This window comes from Mastomys coucha, unplaced genomic scaffold (assembly GCF_008632895.1).
Source record: "Mastomys coucha isolate ucsf_1 unplaced genomic scaffold, UCSF_Mcou_1 pScaffold21, whole genome shotgun sequence".
Lineage (NCBI taxonomy): Eukaryota > Metazoa > Chordata > Mammalia > Rodentia > Muridae > Mastomys > Mastomys coucha.
The window spans coordinates 70,004,217-70,010,668 of record NW_022196904.1 but is presented as its reverse complement, the minus strand read 5'-3'; the positions used below and the strand labels follow the sequence as shown (position 1 = coordinate 70,010,668).

General features: G+C 48.0%; 1 long non-coding RNA gene across 1 annotated transcript; it reads right to left on the bottom strand.

Moving 5' to 3' along the window:
- Positions 1-4,068: 4,068 nt before the first annotated feature.
- LOC116100601 lies at positions 4,069-6,231 on the bottom strand. The gene is made up of 2 exons (XR_004122666.1): positions 6,086-6,231; positions 4,069-4,205 (listed from the first exon to the last, which is right to left on the bottom strand). It is a non-coding gene; the product is annotated as an uncharacterized LOC116100601 (long non-coding RNA).
- Positions 6,232-6,452: the final 221 nt, after the last annotated feature.

Below are 6,452 nucleotides of genomic sequence, written 5' to 3'. Positions count from 1 at the left end.
CCTGAGTAAGACCCACTCTGCTTACCAGCCAGGGCCAGCCCACATCTCCTTCCTCCCTTTAACAGACTGGAACTATTTTAAGTATTGTGCTCTGAACTCAGACTCCCCGCCTCTGTTTCCTTTACTCGTTTTTGATAGTTTCAAGCAATCCAGGCTGGCCTTGAACTTCTGATCTTTCTGTCTCCATCTCCCAAGTGCTGAGATGATAGTTGTGAGCCACCCCAACCTGTTTTTGTGGTGCCAGGGACTGTACATGCTAGGCAAATGTCCCACCAACCAAGCCACCACCCCAGCCCAATGCTTTCAATGCTTTTGAAAACATTCTCTCAGGGCTCAGTGAGCCCAGTGCCTGCTATGGAAGCATGAAGCTCGGCTTCAGATGCCCAGCATTCGTGTTAAAGCTGGGTGGATGAGGTGGTGTTGGCCCATCCCTCCAAGACTGGGGTAGGCAGGGGTAAAGATAAATATCAAGAACTACTGTTAGCTCCAGCTTCAGCAAGAGACTCTGTTTTTTAAAAAAAGGTGGAGAACGATAGGGGAAGATATCCCAAGTCAGTCTATAGCCTACACAGTGAAGACATGCAGCTGAGAGTGTGTGCTCTCATGCACGCGCGCGCACACACACACACACATACACATACACATACACACACATACACACACAGACACACAGACACAGACACACAGACACACACACACACACACACACACACACACACACACACACACGATCACCCAGTTCTCAGTGTTTTGGCTAATCGCAAGTGTAAATAACCTCTTTCTAGATTAAAGCAGCTCCCCACCACCACCACCACTACCTTTCTTTTTGTTTTCTTTTTTGGTTTTTCTAGACAGGGTTTCTCTGTGTAGCCCTGGCTGTCCCGGAACTCACTCTGTAGACCAGGCTGGCCTTGAACTCAGAAATCCGCCTGCCTCTGCTTCCCAAGTGCTGGCATTAAAGGCATGCGCCACCACCGCCTGGCAAGTGGTGTACTATTAAACTAATATCCTTAGCACCACACCCCTTTGATTGGGTTTTGATTTTTTGTTTTTGTTTTTGGATCTTTTTTGGCAGTGTGTGGGGGGGATGAGGGGGTGGGGGTGTTTAAGACAGGGTTTCTCTGTGTAGTCCTGAACACTCTTTGAAGACCAGGCTGGCCTTGAACTCACAGAGATCTGTCTGCCTCTACCTCTCAAGTGCTGGGATTAAAGCTGTGCACCCTCACTGCCCAGGTGGACGTCTTTTACAGCAGGAGAGAGCATCACAGCTCTGTCAACTTCCTCGGGTAGACAACAGGCCTTTCCTTCGAAGAACCAGCCCTTTCCATCCACCCAATTCATGATCCACAAAGCTCCCCTGGACCCCTGCCCCTCTCCTGCCACCTCAAAATCCACTTTTGGCTCAGGAGTTGTAGGACAGCCTCCTACTCTCCCCTCCCTTCCATGGATGGCATTTGCGATTCACAATGACAGGAGTCACTATGCAGTTGCAAAGAGCCACATCTCCTTTGTGCATCTGTAAAGAGAAGACATGAGGAGCATTCTGGATTCATCTCTACCAAGGGAAAGAGAAACCACAACATAGGAAGGAAAATTCTATATAACAGAGAGGCCCGATGTCAAACTCTGAGGCCTTGGAAATGCTCCGAAGCCCCCTCGGGGTCCCCACTGGAGCCTCCATCTGCCAGCCTATGTTCATTAATTAAGCTTGCTTTCTCTGGAGCACCAGCGTTCCAAACCAATACAGACAAGCTTTCCCACCCAGTGGCTCTCTGACATGTCACCCGGCCTGGTACATTTTGATTTTTATTTTTCATTGCAAATATCTAGTATCTCTACTATATTGCGGATGAAATAATATTTTTTCAGACTAACCCACAATACTTACAATGAAAACCTGCCTCGTCTCCCCACCCCCACCACACAAAGGTAAACTGTGTTGACTTCCAACTAGATTAACAAATGAACTTTTTGAGCATGTCCTTTCTAGAATCTATTTGTCATTTTGCTTTTTTTTTTTGTTTTTAAATATTTATTCATTTTTATTTGATGTGTGTTGGTATTTGACTGCAAATATGTCTGTGTGAGAGTGTCAGATCCCATGGAACTGGAGTAACAGACAGTGGTGAGCTGTCACGTGGGTGCTAGGAATTGAACCTGGGACCTCTGGAAGAGCAGTCAGCGCTCTTAACCATGGAGCTATCTCTGCAGCCCCTGGTCACTTTGCTTTTAATCCCATGTGGAGTCCTTGCCTGTTATGTACCTTCCTCCATCCTTCTTTGTGTCTCCTTGCTCTCCCATTCTCATCTTCAATCTCTCACACCCCATCCCTCCCCCTCAACCCCCTTTTCTGCTGCTATGGGCATGTCTGGTGTAGGGAGGCAGGTGAGAGAGAATCGAACCTAAGGCCTCACTCACGCTAGGCAAGCACTCTTCCACCGACCTACAAACCTAGCCCTCTTTTCACTTTTTAGTTTGAGATAGGGTTTTGATAAGTTGACCAGACTAGCCTTGATTTCATTCTATTCAGGCAGGCCTTTAACTTGTGATCCTCCTGCCTCAGCTTCTCAAGTAGCCTGGGTTATACAGGTCTGCCTCCTCAAGTCTGGCTGAGAACACTTCTCTTCATTCCACCCAAGCCTGTGAGACTGGTGCTGTTAGTACCGTATGTACCCAGATTAAAAGAGCCACGTTTTCTTTTCTTTTTGTCTCCTCCTCCCTTCTTCTCTCCTCTCCCCTCTCCTCCCTCCCGCAGATAAGGTCTCTTCAAGCCCAGCCTGGCCTCAAACCACACAGATGAACCTGAATGCTTGATCCTCCATCTCCCAAGTGCTTTCACATGCATGTGCTAACACATTTGGCTGACATCACATTTTCCTGGTTCATATTGAGCCACTTAGAGCCAGTGAAACTCACTTATTGGAAACACATGCTCTTTTTTTCCTAAGAGGAGATAAAGCTTAATTATGAAATATCCCTCCAGGCTCAATGTGGAATACTTGGACCCTAGCTTGTGGCACTATTTTAGGAGGCTTTGGAAATCTGAAAAGGAGAACCCTACCCCAAGGAAGTGAGCCATTCTTTTGGTGGCAGGGGTGGGGTGGGATGGGGTAGGGATGGGGCGGGGTTGGTGCTTTCCCCAAGCATCCATAGACAGAACCCTTTGAATCTATGAGCCTGAACAAGTCATTCCTCCTTGGAGATGCTGTCTCAGGTGTTTGGGGGTCACTTGATGAAATAGTACTTAACACAGCAGCCATCTTGCTTTGAAAGAGAAGGCAGAGCTGAGAAGGCAGGACTTGGAGTGTCCTTGACCTCTTGATCAAGCTGCACCTGAAGGTGGACCTGCTCCTGGGTTTTCCTGCTCTGTCAATCAGTACGTATTTTCCCTTTAACTAGTTTGGTTTGGGTTTTTCGTTGCTTGCAGTCACAAGATTCCTCCCTGGTTTTCGGTCTCTAATGTCCACATATTCCTACATGAGGGAGTCCCACAGTCAACTTGTGGGTCCCCAGTATTGATTTTATGCTCCGTCTCCTCTTCCTCTTTGGAAGATGAGTGCTGCACACACATCTCACTGAAGAGAAAGAAACTGTTTTGAAATAGTCTGAGCTCTAAGTCTCCTCTGTGCCTGCAAATAGACGTGCCACATATGTTCCCCGGGGTTCCAGCAGACACTCAAGAGAGAGCTGTCAACTGGCTTCCATCCTGAAACCCAGACAGGGAAGCAAAGACAGCCTCAGGCAGAACTCTGGAGCCTGGAGAGCCAGCCCAGGCTGACCAGAACCCGTCCTGCCTCCCCAAATAGACATCTAGGAAGAGTCAACCCAGCTGGCAAGGTAGGGAGGTGGTCAAAGGTCTAGATGCAGGAGTCAGCTAGATCCGAGTCTCATCTCCCTGATACTCAGAAGCTGTGTGCTGGGGCAAGGTCCTAAGTCTCCCGAACCTCAGTTTTTTCCTTTGTCAAATGGGAGCAGGGCCTACTTCATAAAGCACTTTGTGGAGACTGAGCGAAAATCTTACTGACGGTTCCCATTCCTGTGATAAAACACTGTGACAAAAAAAAGCAGTTTTGGAAGGAAAGGGTTTATTTCAGCTTACGGCCTGTAGTCCATCATCCAAAGAAGTCAGGGCAGGAACCCGGAGGCAGGAACTGAACCAGAGGCCATGGATGAAGAGTGTAGTAAGCACTTTGGAATTTTAGTTGCTTTAAAAAAACACAGAAATATTATAAGAATATGTTCTCATTTTAATTCCAGGTGTGGGCTATGGGGCTGCTTCAGAGTGTCTTCAGCAGCTACGATCTGCCTTGTGCTCTGGCAGGGGCGTGATTTTACCAGCTGAAGATAGTTTCAGCCATTGTGTGAAGTCTGGGGTTCTGGGGACTTTTCAGAGGGTATATAAAAGCTAGGGTCCCAAGGATAGGTGAGTTTGTTGGTCATTTGTGTGTGTGTGTGTGTGTGTGTGTGTGTGTGTGTGTGTGTGTGTGGTTGATTGTTGGCTGGTTGTTGGTCATGGTTTGTTAAGTAGCCATGTGCAAAGAAGCCACAACAAGAAGAAATTAGATATCCTGACACCGAAGATCAGACTTGCCCCATGGAGCTCAACACCCTAGTCAGCAGGAGGTAATCTAATGATAAAGTTGCCCCCCTTTTTGACCTCTGACTTTGTTCAGGAATCTCTTCCTTTTCCTCTCTATCTTTTTTTTTCTCGTATCTAGTGTTTGGGGATTGAAAGGATGGAAGAAAGAAGAACCCACAAAGGAGCAAACACCCGGCTACAGAGGCGTTCTGCTCATGGGCTTGCTCTTTGGGGTCTGCTTGGTTTGCTTTCTTACAGCAGCCAGGGTCACCAGTCCGGGTTTGGTTCTCAGCACCCACATGGTGGCTCATAACCACCTCGAACTCTGGTTTCCGACAGTCTCTTCTGGTGTCCTATGGCATTGTGCACACGTGGTGCTCTTACATACTTGCATGCAAAACATACATATTTTTAAAAAGCTGTGTGTGGCTGCATCAAAGCTGTAGGGGTGGGGCACGCGCGCGGGGGGGGGGGGGGGGGGGGGTGCTTTCCGGGCTTGCTTACTGCCATCCTAGCTCCAGGTTCATTGAGAGAACCTGTCTCAAGGGAAGGATGCCTGATGGTCTCTGTACATATGCACAGGCATACGCAAGCCACTGCTCATGTGTACAAACACCAAGCAGGAGGGCAGACACACACACACATACATACACACTAGTAGTTTCGGTGAGAAAGGTGCCCAAAGGCTCATATCTTTGAATACTTGGTCTTTAGTTGGTGGCGCTGAGTCTCTGGTGGAAGAGCTTTGAGGTTTCAAAAGACTCATGCCAGCCGGGCAGTGATGGCACACACCTTTAATCCCAGCACTTGGGAGGCAGAGGCAGGTAGATCTCTCTGAGTTTGAGGCCAGCCTGGTCTACAGAGTCTTCCAGGACAGCCAGGGCTACACAGAGAAACCCTATATCAAAACAAGCAAGCAAGCAAGGAAGGAAGCAAGCAAACAAACTCTCCACCCCCCACCCCCCAATAAAACAAAGCCAAAAGATTCAAGCCATTTGGAGCTAGCTCCCGGACTGCTGCTTGTGATGTGAACCCTGCTGTTCTGCTGCCATCTAAGCCTTTGCTCCAGCGGCATGGGCTTTAACCCTTTGCAACTATAAACCCAATTAAACACTGTCTTTTCCAAGTTGTCTTGGTCATGGTGTTTTATTATAGCAATATAAAGTTAGCACACACACACACAAACATTTACACAAATTAAAGGAACAGCCTGCTCTTTTTGTTTGTTTGTTTTTGGTTATTTCGAGACAGGGTTTCTCTGTGTAGCCCTGACTGTCCTGGAACTCACTCTGTAGAGCCGGCTGTCCTCGAACTCAGAAATCCGCCTGCCTCTGCCTCCCAAGTGCTGGGATTAAACGCATGTGCCACCACTGCCCGGCCAGCCTACTCTTTAAGAGGAACTGGCTGGAAAATTTAGGCAGAAAGCAATCACTTTGTGCTGGAAGCCATGAGCAACCTTCCGAACCTTTGCTAGCTCATCTGTAAAATGGACACGTGGAGACCCACCTCTAAGACTTGTGTGTGGTGCAATGAATGCACAGAAGCGCCTGCTTTCTTCATTGCTGGAAGTGCAGTAAGACACAAGGACACCTTACCCTGGGCAGGCTCTGCAAAGGACAGCTCACAACTGGGTTATCAGGAGTGAAGCTGCTCTTATCTTTATGTGCACAAAGTTGGTGTGTTACTTAGACGGGGATTTTGTTTATGGTGAGAGAAGAGGAAGAGGAAACAGAAAAGAGGAAGAAAGGATCCTGGGAAATCTGCAGAGCTGTGGAGGAAGGAGACACAGAATGACCTTGCTTTAGAGTCTTAAGCATGGAGTGCTGCTCTCTGGGAGCTGTGCTATCTAGTCCAAAATCCCTGCCACTAGTTT